Source organism: Amblyomma americanum, chromosome 4, assembly GCF_052857255.1.
Source record: "Amblyomma americanum isolate KBUSLIRL-KWMA chromosome 4, ASM5285725v1, whole genome shotgun sequence".
Classification (NCBI taxonomy): domain Eukaryota; kingdom Metazoa; phylum Arthropoda; class Arachnida; order Ixodida; family Ixodidae; genus Amblyomma; species Amblyomma americanum.
Window position 1 is genome coordinate 136,093,118 of NC_135500.1, and position 14,165 is coordinate 136,107,282.

Sequence of the window (14,165 nt, forward strand, 5' to 3'; positions counted from 1 at the left end):
TGTGTTGTGTCAAGTTGCTGTGAACAATAAAATGGAATAATTTGCAAACTATGCTCTCGGGCTGCATGCTCCACGCGCCCGGCGCCGGCTCTTGGGCAAGTGAAGGTTATTTTTTTTCAAATATCGTAAATTCCGGCATGCAGCCCGCGATCTGTCCTTGTTTAAATGTTTATATTTTGGGAATTTCGAACTGTACAGAACTTTCTTTTTTTCAATATCGCACAGTGTAGCAAGAAATACCAAAAGCGATCGTATGTACGGGGTGCAGACAGTCAAGTAAAAAAAATTGCTTCAGGCAAAATTTAACCTTGTGGACAGTACACCGGGTGCAGATTGTAAACGAAAATTATAGTACTTCAGAAAAATAAGATCGAAATTCAGCTTAAAATTATGACCAACGTTATCTTGATTTTGCTCGTCATTTGCAGCCGAAGCAAAAGCACTGAGAGAGAGAGAGAGAATATGGTTTCCGAATTCGGCTGCACGGTTAGATTTTTTGCCTTACTCCGGGACATTCCTGCGCTTTCGAAGGCGGCGGCCATGTTTCGATGGAGGCGAAACGAAAAAGGCGCCGGTGTGCTGTGCGATGACAGTGGATGTTAAAGATCCCCAGGTGGTAGAAATTATCCCCTAGATCTCCACTACGGCACCTCTTTCTTCCTTTCGTCTCTCTTCCCTCACGGCGCGGTTCGGGTGTCCACCAAGATATGTGTGACAGTTACTGCGTCACTTTCTTTCCTAAAAAACAATTTTAAGTTTCATTCCGGAGTCGGGTTCGAACCCGACCGCGTCGGCTGCGTTGTTATGGAGACAAAACGCTAAGGCGCCCGTGTGCTGTGCGACGTCAGTGCACGCTAAAAATCCCCAGGTGGTCGAAATTATTCCGGAGCCCTCCACTACGGCACCTCTTTCTTCTTTCACTCCCTCCTTTATATTATATTATATTATATTATATATAATAATAATTGGTTTTTTGGGGAAAGGAAATGGCGCAGTATCTGTCTCATATATCGGCGCACACCTGTTCCGCGCCGTAAGGGAAGGGTAAAGGAGGGAGTGAAAGAAGAAAGGAAGAGAGAGGTGCCGTAGTGGAGGGCTCCGGAATAATTTCGACCACTTGGGGATCTTTAACGAGCACTGACATCGCACAGCACACGGGCGCCTTAGCGTTTTTCCTCCATAAAAACGCAGCCGCCGCGGTCGGGTTCGAACCCGGGAACTCCGGATCAGTAGTCGAGCGCCCTAACCACTGAGCCACCGCGGCGGGGCCAATTATTATTGACAATTATTATTATCAAGTTTCATTTCTTCACTCTCGCCATGCTCTCCTCCTGCTTCCTGCGCTCATTATGGCGGTTACTACGACGGGCTACAGCACCGACGCTCAACTCAAGGAACGGGCGCTTAACAGCTGGGCTGTAAGAAAAGCTGCGTTCTGTAGCAGGTGTGTACGTGGCGTCCGCTTGCGACTATTAGTAGCTAAAATTATTGTCTTATCTATAGTAATATCACAGCCACGAACAGTGATGCAAAAAACTTAGAGTTCTGAACCACATTCTGAAAGAAAATGCAATAGCATTCAGGCTGCTTGCTGTGGTGTCTAGAATAAGTGTATAATGTTCTTGTGAATTTCCCTCCAAAATTAACGTTGGAACTGGTTTCATTGCCCTTATATAGAATGCATGAATTGTCTTCTAGGATGTCCGAGTACCTTCCATTAGATTATCATATGGGTTTATACTAACCCGACCCACTAAGTGACCTTAATCCATTTCCTGGGGTGGGCCTACTTTCAAAATTGTGGGGTCCTTAGGAATTTTTGGGGCGTGCCAATTTGAAAATATTGGGGTCCTCAGGTTTTAAAACTTTGGGAGCACCCTATGAATCGCCCGCTGGTGGTCACGTGGTGTTGAGGACGTCAAAACCCTCTCAATTCCATTAATGGATTGCGTTATGTCCAAGTTTGCGGGGAGTTCCAAACACAGACACTGGTGGGGTTTGCGCAATTCTGGTAGTTTTTTCCGAGCTCCCGTAAGTCTCATGCGGAGCGCCACGGTGGGCAGGTGGCAACCGCATTGAATTTGACAGCGGTGGGCAGTGTTCTCAGAATCCGGTGGGCATGAGCCACCTTCCAAGGTGTACTAGTTGTGATAATGACACAAGGTCACTGGACTTCTCACGACCAATCGGAGAATTTCAAGCTCGCGGTGCTCTCTGATTAGTCGGATGAGGTTGCATGACCATGATGATGTCATCAGGAAATTGGTCAGTGAGGAACACTCGTTAAGGAGAAGCCAAAAAAATGTTTGTGAGACAGCGTAAATGCGGTCTCAGGGTAAATTCAGGGTAATCCCGCCTTGCAAGAAGCCGGTTATAAAGCGAATGTGGAGCATGCGTTTCATGAAGTAGCCACTGATTTTAATCCATTTCCAAAAAAATACGAATAATTTGATACGCACTAATCGCGAATAGAGTGAGGACAACCTTAGACTTCAATCAACCAAATGATCAACAGGCTTTCGTAAAGGATACTCGACAATAGACCATATTCACACTACAAATCAACTTAGAGAAATGCGCAGAATATACCCAACCCATTTATATAGCCTTCATTGATTACGTGAAAGCCTTTGGCTCAGCGGAAACCTCAGCAGTCATGCAGGCATTGCGGAATCAGGGTGTATAAAAGGCATGTGAACATACTGGAAGATATCTAAAATGACTGTACAGCTACCATAGTTCTTCATAAAGTCATCAATAAAATTCCAGTAAGGAAGGGTGTCAGGCAGGGAGACATGATCTCGCCAATGCTAATCACCGCTTGTTTACAGGGGGTATTCCGAGATCTAAATTGGGAACCGCTAGGGATAACAGTTAATGGAGAATACCCAATTAAATTGCGATTCCCTGATGACATTGCCTTGCTAAGTCACTCAGGAGAAGAGCTGCAAAGCGTGATCAATGAGTTTGACAGGCAGAGCAGAAGGGTTGGTCTTAAAATTCCCATGCAGAAAACCAAAGTAGTGTTCAACAGTCTCGCAGAGGAAAAGCAGTTCACAATTGGTGAAGAGGTGCTGGAAGTGGTAAAGGAATACGTCTACTTAGCGCAGTTAGCGACCGCTGATCCGGATCATGAGAGGGAAATAGCTAGAAGGATAAGAATGGGGTGGAGCGCATATGGCAGCTTATCTCAGATCATGAATGACAGATCACCAGTATCCCTCAAGAGAAAAGTACACAACAGCTGTATCTTACCGGTAGTCACCTACGGGGCAGAAACGTGGAGGCTAATGCAAAAGGTTCAGCTTAAATTAAGGACAACACAGCAAGCCTTAAGGGTAACGCTGGTCCTTAAGGGTAACCGCTGGTCCTTAAGGGTAACGGTTTGGATTCCAAGAGAAGGCAAGCTTAGCAGGGGGCGGCGTAAAGTTAGGGGGGGGGGGGGATGATATTAAGAAGTTTGCAGCGATACGGTGGCCGCAGCTGGCAAAGGGTAGGGTTAATTGTAGAGACACGGGAGAGGCCTTTTTCATGCAGTGGGCATAGGCAGAATGATGATGATGATGATGATGATGATGACGATGATGATGACGTCTTTACTGCACTTGACTTCTACCGCTAATCATTCTTCGACCGCTACCTTTCACTAGTGTTTAGCACGGCGGCCTCTTTCTTTAGCCCCAATGGCAACGAGTCGAGCCAACGACGCTGAAGAGCTATCGAGCGGCTGCATGCCGGACGGGAAACCGGGTGGCCACATTTTTACAGTGAGCCACTGAGAGGAATTTGGGAATTTAATAGGTCTCCTGTATTGGACATGAGATGGGTTGCGTAAGCAAAGCGCTGTTTTGTTTGGGGGCTGTTAATTGTAGGTCGCAGGCGATACGTTTAGCGCATACTCTGAACATAATTTCTCGTTTTGTAAGAGAGCGTAAAAGTTCAATAATTTTCATTTCGCCAGAATGGCTCAGTCACGGCTTAATTTTCTATGGGGAGACCTTTCCTTTTTCTCATTTTACAGTGGATGTTGAAGAATAGTCCCCAGAAGTACCCTTCTGAGCAAGAAAGCACTTTTTTTATATGGTTGTTTATTGCCTATGGGCATAAGGGGAGTTGGGAAGAAAAGAGAAAGGAAAGGAAAGAGCGGGTGGGTGTTAATTAAAGCAGGAAAGGTGGGCCGATCTACTGAAGGCGAGGGGGGAGCGGTGATGTGGCCCCTGCGTGCAATCAATATATGAGGACTGGTTGTCTGGGTGGAGACCCGCTGCTGCCAGGTGGCGAGTTCTGGTTGGCTTCAGCGCCGGGCAAACCCACAAGTGGTGAGTGTCAGCCTCAGTGTCTTAGTTGCAGACTGGACATCCTAGGCGGGGATATAAGTGGCGAAATTGAGGCCATGTCCGAGTTACGGCAGGAGTGAGGGCAACCGCGACCCGGATCCTCTGAAGCACAACCTCCTCTGCACGGGTAAGACCGCGGGGGAGGGTTATCGCACACGGAGGGACGAGAGCACGTGTGCGGCGCCGGAGGCGTTCCTTTCTTGTGAGAAGGAGGGTAGCATCATCCATACACCTGCCCTGTATGTATAGTAGCCCTGTACACTTGCGGATTTCTGTATTTTATTCGCGGCCGACACAGCATGCAGCCTTGTGCAGCGGGACCGGCAGAACAATGCCACAAAGTCCATGTTCAATTTTTCGGGATACACTGCTGTGATTATTGAGAAACAGCAGTCTAAATAGAAATATCTGCAGTAATAACCAACACTACCTCATGCTTGAGCCATGTTTAGGCACCGAAATATATTGTATATATATTAAGCACACAAATGGCATATTTTCTGAAAGAAATAAATGCGCGACACCACGGAAAAAGGTCATGCCGAGAAAATGCCGCAAGCACAGGACAGACGAATTGAGTTTACGTTAGCGGGCTCGGCCGAATAAGAGTGGTTTTTCGCAGTCTCTCAGAGTGGAGCCCCGGATTATTACTATGAAGATGCGACGTTGTCTGCATGTCACTGCGTGAACTATCAATGACGGGCAGCAGCATGTACCACAGCTTGCTCACAAAAAGAACTTTTCCGGAACAGGGTGTATCTGAGGATGAAAAGAGCAAATCCAGTGTAATTTATGGTTCTTTTCGCTTCGTGCAGATTTGGTTATGAATGACTCGCACTCATTGATAATGATTGATATAAGATTACTTAATTTGCCGAGATTTCGGCATTGCGCGTTGCTGCCTTGTACGCGTCTGAAGGCAGATTACGACAACTGGTCAAATGAACGGGCGCATGAAGTCGACAGCACTGGCGTCTACTGCAATCAAATGGCTGCCCCCATTGCCGTCACTCGAGATGCTCCCTCCTCAAAGTCTATCGTATAGCGCCGCCACCTTGAAGAGATATATGTACCTTGCCGAACCGATATTACTGTCAGTACTTTCTGCTGCGTCTTCGAACCTTGGAGATATGGGAAATACGGTAAGGAAAAAGTCAGAGAGCTCTCATAGCTTATAAAGCAAATAAATTGACTCTTAGTAGCACTTTGTTTCGTGTTTTCTCTTGCGCTCGTTTCATCACCAGCATAATCATCGTTAGCCTAAATACTACCATTGCAGGATAAACGCCTCATTTACTGACCCCTAATGAACCCCGCACTACGCGAGCTGGCACCACCTTATCCCTGCAAACTTCTTAGTGCATAGCGTTTTTATAAGATGCCTCTTTTCCTTTACCTGTACTACACATAAACTAACATACATATGAAGCTCCCTGCCTTTCCCTCTTCCTATTTAGCTATCTGTCTATATACATATGTAGCTATTCATGCGAGTGGCCTGCAGTAGGAAACCGCGCACACCGACAAACTAGCTGCAGCACGGTGCGAGTGTTCTCCCCCAAAGGCACAGCCCTTGGCTCAGCCCAGTTCTCCCTATACGGCTGGATCGAATTCCCAGACACAATGGCATTGGGCGGTCGTGTACGCGTGTCAGCCTCATTGAGCCGCGCTCACGAAGCGGCCAACGCGACCGCAGCTTTTGACGCCGTCAGATGACGCGTGTGTGCTCGACAGAGCTAAGGAGAAAGGGGGGCTCGTTCGCCGAGACACGACCGGGCCCCTTAGTCCAGCGATCAGCGGTTGCATGCAGCGCATTCAAAGGGAAGAAGGCGCGAGAGAAGATGTGCTCCGTGCCCCGCGGCGAGACTCTATTGGCGCGATGCACGTTATTACAACGCTGCCCGAAGCGGCACGGGCCTATACTGCGCGCCTCATCACGCCTAATCTGAACAAGCACGACACGATAGAACGCGCATAGGGCAGCTAATATGGCCCGTAAGAAGTGACGAACGCTTCTGTTCTCGCGAACAGATCAAGGCTTTCTTGGAGAACGCGGGCACGTGACCCGAGAGCTCTGCCATCGACGCTGGAGAGGAGATGAAAAAATAAAGGCGAAACCCGCCGAGAGAATTGCTAGAAGGGTGTTTGTGTCACGTATGACGAGACTGGGACATGTAGTCCTGCGTGCGGTAAACGGGCGGGCCTACTAATTGAGAGCAACATTTAATCAACAGTCCTCGCAGGATAGGAGAAGCAGTCTGGTTTGGTTGTCTGAAGCCAAAACGGCTGTGGCTGCTCGTTTCTGCCCGAGGTTTCTTTCTCAGAAAAGGCGGGCATTGTGATCTTTTCTCGCTTGCAGACAAGAAACCGGTTTTCCTGGCGCTTTCCTTGTCGCATTCGCGCTTTTTACGGAAAGGCGTGACAGTCGACGAAGTTCTAGAGGCCGCAATAAGTGAGATCCTCAGGATTCGTCATCCTATTCTCTCTGCACTGACTTTTGTCTCCTTCTTGCAGTCTAACCTCGCAGATTTAACTTAACTCACTTGACTCCGTCCGCTGCTGGGGTCATTTTGGCATTGAGGAAGCGGAAGCCCTCTGTACAGGTGTCCCTGAACAAACATCAGACGAGTGTGAAGATTTTACACACATGCAGAAATGACACGCAACCAATGCGTAAAACATAAATAACTATGCGAATTATATATTTTTCTGTCCAAAAAAATAACACTGTGAGCTGAGAGGCAAGCTGCACTGGATGGCTCTGGATTTATCTAGAGCACCTGTAATTATTCAAAGAAGACCGAAATCTCAGTTATACGGTGTTGTATTTCGCCTCCCTCGAGATACCTCCGAGTTCGAACCGACTTCGCAGTCGCAGCGGTGCTTAGGCGCCGACCGCCGGGCACTCAGCCACTGCGAAAAGTCGATTAAGAAAATAAAACCATTTTTGGCACCGCTGCGATCGTGGACGCTTACCACCTCGGAACGTCGATACCAGCGCGCTCGCAGTCCAAGTCGATTTAGCCCTAGCAGTGCCTAAATAACTTTGCTATATAAATACAAATTCTGAATAAAAGAACGTCTTGCTGGGCAAGTTGGTACATCTTTGGATTACAGGCGCGAAAACAGACAGACCACAAGGTAGATAAACGGGACGGAGCGCCACTCACAACTGATTTATTCGAAGGCACGACAAACATATATATACCAGCTGACACGCAAGGAGTACTATCATGTTCCAATCTGATATGACAGCGAACGCGTGAAAAAATCGTTCTCTGCCCTATACAACGATATGAACGTGTCGCTGACACACATGCTTCTTTTCTTAGCAATAAAGAATGCTTCGATTAATTCCCTGGCTTTTGTGTCTTTACTTCTTGATAAAATTCGCACACTAGAAAAACATGGCTCACAAGAGCGTGACGGGCAAGACCTTATATGCTTAGGCAAATTTGGCCCTTCCTTATTTTGCTCCACATTTCTGAGCTCGGTCACATACCAGCGGTGGTGGAACTGATAACAAGAAAGACTTCTCTGGTTCGTGCATTAGGCACAACTAGAGGACAACAACTAAGAAGGCCTCTCTTCCACCTCTCCACTGCTTCCTCTCCCCGGCATCCATTCGTTCACTATTCCCTTTCTGCACACCGATTACGTGAGCTGACAAGAGTGGAGAAAGCGCACAATAGAGCTGCACTCTACACTCGAATTAGCATATATAGGGAGTGAAAGGGAAGTCAACTGAATGGTATGCTGGCGAAGCCTTGGGGTACATTTTTATAACTAAAATAATGGAATACTCAATGTTAGCCAGGGAACCGACTTTCCTCTTCAAAACGTGCCCCGCCGCGGTGGCTCAGTGGTTAGGGCGCTCGACCACTGATCCGGAGTTCCCGGGTTCGATGATGACCGCGGCGGCTGCGTTTTTATGGAGGAAAAACGCTAAGGCGCCCGTGTGCTGTGCGATGTCAGTGCACGTTAAAGATCCCCAGGTGGTCGAAATTATTCCGGAGCCCTCCACTACGGCACCTCTTCTTCCTTTCCTCTTTCACTCCCTCCCTTATCCCTTTCCTTACGGCGCGGTTCAGGTGTCCAACGATATATGAGACAGATACTGCGCCATTTCCTTTCCCCCCAAAACCAATTATTATTATTCTTCGAAACATCATGAGAAGTTCAAGCAATTTCGAAGATTTTAACCGAGGTTTCATTATCTTCCAGTTACTAACATCAAGACATCCGATGCCGCGTTTAAAAGCCCCCTCCCATTGCTAACCGGATCAAGTTACTACGATTTTCAGTGAGAATATGTCTCTTTTTCCAAATGTGATCCCTTATATTTAGTGACAGCAATTCTACTCCGGGGCTTGGGCAGCATATCCTCCCCCTATAAAGGAGTGCACTAAAGGACAGCGTACTTCCATTTCACTTCCTTATAGCCCAAATTGTGTTTAGAGTGTACTTCTTCTCTCTCCCCCTCTGAAGCCCAAAGACAACCCGTAGCAGTTTTATCTCTGCCGTACCTTTAAGTCCTCAGTCACGTGCTCTGCGTGAGAGCACCCAGAGATAATGCTTTCTGGCAACCGATAAAAGATTCCATTTGTTGCCTACATAAGCTGACAGCGGTCTATACTGGCTGCGAACATTCAAGCGAGGAGAAGCTCGGCCAGAATTCTTAAGCCAAGCTGATCATAAACCTTACGACTCCGACGGCACACGCTCGATCCAGGACCTTTCACACATCTATAGACCTCACTATTGAGTGGGGATTGCAGTTGTTCCAAGTGACATCGCGACACGGTTTACCCATGAATAGCAGTGAACGGATGGAGTTCAACGAGCTTGAAGAACTTGTCCGAACATATTTGGCGATATAGTTAGCGACCGGGAGAAAGCATAGGACCGATAGAGCTGGCGACGCGAGCCGTGCGATACGCGCCCGCTGTACTATAGCCTGCTACACGAGGCAATCAGCGCCTAGTGTGTCTAGCCCCAGGTAGCGCCGTTGGGACCTACATCAAAGCTGTCAGGCTGGATCTTTTTCCTGGCTTTCCGTATACATAAATCGTGATGCCCGGTGGACCGGCCGTTTCTCTCTGGGTACGATTGGACTGTGGGGGCGATCAGTATTCGGGACGGCAGCTGTACGGGGCTTCGTAGCCTTCATCCCTCCACGCTTTCGACTATATGTTGCTGCTGTCGTTGCAGTCTGGACTGAGACGTCATATTGGCAAGCCATAATGCAGGCGGTCACCGCTTTGTGTCGCAGGAAGAATGGCATTGTGCTGTTGCGACGCTGTGTGATAATTTTTGCGCTTCTTTATTTGACCTTGCTATACGGCCTTATTGAATATGAATGGCCGAACATGTCCTTATGTAATCGCTCTGTTTGCTTTCGGTTCAAGACCGAACTGATGATAGTAAATAAATTAATATCAGGCATCCAAAGGGAAACGATAATTTCTTGGCGGGGAGCGTCTAGCTTACAAACAAGCGTAGAAGGAACAAGAGGTCGGCAAACGTGAAAATTCACTCATAGCTTACGACAGAAAAACGCAAAAAATGCTTGTTTATTCGATGCAGAGGCTGAAGGTCTAAAATGAGAACCCTTTGAGACGCTCGCAGTTCTTGTTTTATATTCGGTGGAGGCTTGTTGCCCAAATCATTGTCTTGTTTACTCCGTAAGGTGCTGACAACAAACTGGCCGGCGAACAATGAATGAAGGGGGCTGTAATTTTCGTTGAATTGCTTCAGGAGTTATTTTTAGAGCCCCGGCTTTTCACAGCCTTATCTATTCCTCCAGAGGATCCTAGTACTCGTTCATTTTCTTGACATATATGTCGTCCAGAAATCGTCTTCACGTCGACTCTTCCTTTTTTTACATTAACGTGGCGAAGTGAGATATGATTAAATGCGGTAAGTTTGACGTATGGAAGAAACTTGGGGAAATAATTCTCTCCTTGTTGGGTGACGTGTATTTTTGCGAGCCTCGCCAACAAAGCACTTGGATTTCATATAAAAGGAGACGCTCGATCTCGACCAGTCACTTTCACCGCACCACCGGTCATCCCCATCACCGCTTCCTCTCGCCTGGCAATGGAAAACAATCACTGAAACAGGGCCGACATCACACCGCCACAAAGGTAAGCCTCTTCACGCAAACGCCCTCCTACGATGCTGGACATCTTCACACGTAGGTGCAACTCGTTCGGGCTGTTTTCGTGCAGAATGAAAAAGCAATTGCTGAAGCATTTTGGTGAGCAGGAGCTGTGCAAGGAGTGTGCCCGATAGCCACAAGTGTGGTCGTCCTCTCAAGTCGTATTAAGCAGTGTAGTTGAATATATCCTTCTTATGCAACTCTCAATCAGAGCTATGCTTTACGTTTACTTTTTCACTGCGTTTATTCCCAGCGCTAGATGTGCGTGATATTCCAAGGGAACAGCTGCTTAAAACACGCAATTTTCACCGGTAATTCGTGGCAGTGAAGTTTGTTACACGGTCACGGGATATTAAATGTCTAAGGTATTGCCGGGCGGGGAGGCAACTTCAGAACAACATGTAGGCTTAGACTGAGACTTTAATAGAATATCGCTTAGCAGTCGAAGACTTAGTCCGGAGGACCGGCTACGTCGGATAAAATACCGAAAGTAAGAAGAACAAAAAGCAAACTTAGATGCCAGGTATAGTCTGTGCGCAGAGATGCATGCTATGAATCGCTCGCTCATTCGCATGAGCTAGCTGAGCCCGAAATAACCGCGTTCACATATCCGTGTACATAAACTGTGATGCGGCCTATTCACGGGGACTGGCTTGTCGAAAAAAGGTAAGATAAAAAAAATAGGAAGGAAGAAATCATGCTTCCCGGCCACATAGTAACGTGACAACATCACATCAGGCCATAGTCACGTCTCCAATGAAAAAAAAAACAACAACAAATGATGACTCCGGTGCGCACTTCTCGACTTTCATGACTTTACAATTCGTCCAAAGGGCACTCGAGGAATCGCAGAATCCACGGCTGATCAAGGTCGCTGTTTGCCCCTATATATAGGCACGAAGAATGGCGGGAACAAATAAAAGACAGCTGCGTTTCTATGGGAGGGACAGAAAAAAGGGGTAGTGACGACAGAACCTTCCTCAGATGGAAAGCTTTTTAATCACACCAGCTGGGAAATTTCTCACCAAGTGCATATTCCGAAATGTGGAGCAGTGGTTCAAAACCCGGGCGTTAGCAGACTGTCACGTCACTTGCGGGATTCAGATGAACTGATATCGAGGAAAAAGTAAAGGTTCCGGACGTCAGCAGCAACTGACTGCCCAGCTCGCAGGAGGCGCCTCAGTCTTCTCTTCTCCAGAAACGGGCCGCAGGGAAATTCCTAGGTTTTGATTCGCAGTACACTAACTGGAGCTGTAAAAAAAAAAAAAGCTCTGTCATTCCTGCATAGCGTCACCTGAAACCCACATCGCCTCCAAAATCACTTTGAAAGATGCTTTTCTTAATGATTCTTGCGGAACGATGTTTGTAGCCACGCACATCTGCTGTCGGCATAGCAGCCAAGAGTAGGAACAGCGAACTACTTATATTTAATGATTTCAAAAACACCAACGTATTTTTTATAAAAGAGCCACGTCGAAGGGCGGTTAAGTGGGTACCCGTGTATCGTTGTTTTCGCCTTCGCTTTAGTCATCGATCATTGGCTGAAATATAGACAGGACGTACATTGTAAACAAAAAGGAGTAAAAAAGGGAGTAAGCTACCTTCTAGCGCACTTTCTTTAAGGATAAAGGAGTGCGCAGAGGACAGCTTACTCTTTTTACACCGACATAGGCGTGTTCCGGGCGTAGGAGAGAAAAAAACACAACGAGCGCGGGAAACGAATGGCGTGTGCAGCGAAGGCACCGTAATAATAGAAAATGATGTAACCTGACGCTATAGCATCATGCAGCACATCATAGTCTTTCGCTTTATTTCGAGGACAAATAAAACGAAGTGTAAAGCAACTTACTGACTTCAAACACGACTTTAGGCTCCCGTACGTCGCTATTTCGAGGCTGTAGCCCTATTCGGAAAATCGAGATGATGCTTGAATGCGCGTTAATACGGTACTCGGAGCAGACTCTTCATTTTCATCTCACGCGTTTCAGACGCCTTAATGGAAGCATGACACGCGTAAATAACGCCCGCATGTGCTCGGCGCGTCGGTATGGCGGCAGCGGCGGCAGCAGCATAGCAGTGAGCGCGTTTTTTTCTGTCCGACAGTGACTCGCGCCTCGCCGCCGCAGTGTAGCCGACGAAGTCGTTCTTCGTGGCCAGAAAGGCCCGTGAAGTCTCAATAAAGGATGGGTAGTTGTTCGTACGCCGGATTAGACGACCCGCGTACAGCCGTTCATATATTGCGTTGACAGAAGAAGGTGGGGTTCTGATTTTTTCTTTACCCGGTGGTCGACTGCTCCCTACGAAGGCGTATACGGTACAAATGAGAACCACACTCCCATATAAAAGGCATAAACATTATGTTCACACCCATATGAAAGGCATAAACACTCTGTTCGCGTGTTTGGGTTGTACTCGATTCTGATGTGTAAGTTTACTGAATCGAGTCTGAGGACGAAACTATTTCACACGCGCTGGCCTTGTTAAGTATGCATACACGATCCCTGAGAACTGAGCCGACAAGCGAGGGAAGTGAGCAGTTTCCAGTAAACCCTATATATCGTAGATGAAGGAAAAGAGGGCGATGTCAAAAAAAAAAACAAGCATCTAACTAGAACACCCATCTTAATCATTTTTAGTTGAACCGTGTCCGAAAGGTTAGTGGTTAGACTCTACTCTATTTTACATCAGAGTCCAAAATTATTAGTGACACATTAACTTCTGAGATATCGGTGGGTTAACTTCGAATAATTGAATTAAACGCTGGTCAATTATTTTGGCTTTTGATGCAAGTTGAGTACGACGTTCAGCAAACCAGCCGTAACTTCGCAGAAATTTGAATGTGGGGCAGCGGTATGGGAGTCTGCGTGCGTTGCTGTGGCAGACTGTAATCTTCGCTCGCCGCATTGGCTATTGTTCTTGACCGTTACGGTCGCTGTCGTCATGTATGGTGACAACCACGTGCTAAAGTGGCAGTTTTACTTATAACTAGTCCTATGACGAGAAAAGCCGGCGGCGGCGTGTGTACTCGCAGTGTGCTAGCTTGCGACAGGGATTCGAACCGACGACATATGCACCTTCAATTGTATGCCTTCCCAGACCTTCGTATCAAAATTGGTGTGCAACCGTTGGTCGTGCAGTGTTCCGGGCGGTGTCACTGAACGCGCCCAGGGGCAGTAATGCTTTCTCATTCCCACACGTAAGCAGTCTCAAGTGTCTCAGCCGAATTTCTTTTTCTGGACTTTAATTAATGAAATAAATCTTTTACATGTGCAGTTCTTGCTATTAGAAACGAGCCCTTTCATAGTTTGCAATTAGTTTTGTTGGCATAACTTTGCATAAAGTAAGCACTCCACCACTCGTAATTATGTAGCATTTATCGCGGGCCACTTGCATGTGATCCATCCATGATTACGGATAAGAATTAGCATAAAAAAGATGAGAGCAATTCTCGTCATTGCAATGTTACATATAATCAAGAAAATTAACCCCTTACGCTCCTCCAACGGGTCTCATATTCGGACATCGGCGTTTACTATACCAGTTCTGCGCATACCTGAACCGCGCCGTAAGGGAAGGGATAAAGGAGGGAGTGAAAGAAGAAAGGAAGAGAGAAGTGCCGTAGTGGAGGGCTCCGGAATAATTTCGACCACCTGAGGATCTTTAAAGTG

At 47.1% G+C, this 14,165-nt stretch overlaps 1 protein-coding gene across 2 annotated transcripts in view; it reads left to right on the forward strand.

Annotated features, from left to right (window-relative positions):
* The first annotated feature begins 10,302 nt into the window (after positions 1-10,302).
* LOC144128398 (uncharacterized) overlaps positions 10,303-14,165 on the forward strand; it is a 50,425-nt gene continuing 46,562 nt past the window's right edge. The window contains exon 1 of one of the 2 annotated variants that reach the window (XM_077661777.1): positions 10,303-10,483. The gene's annotated coding sequence lies outside the window, so the exon portion shown is untranslated. The remainder of the gene's footprint in view (positions 10,484-14,165) is intronic. The other variant, XM_077661778.1, reaches the window with a different exon arrangement.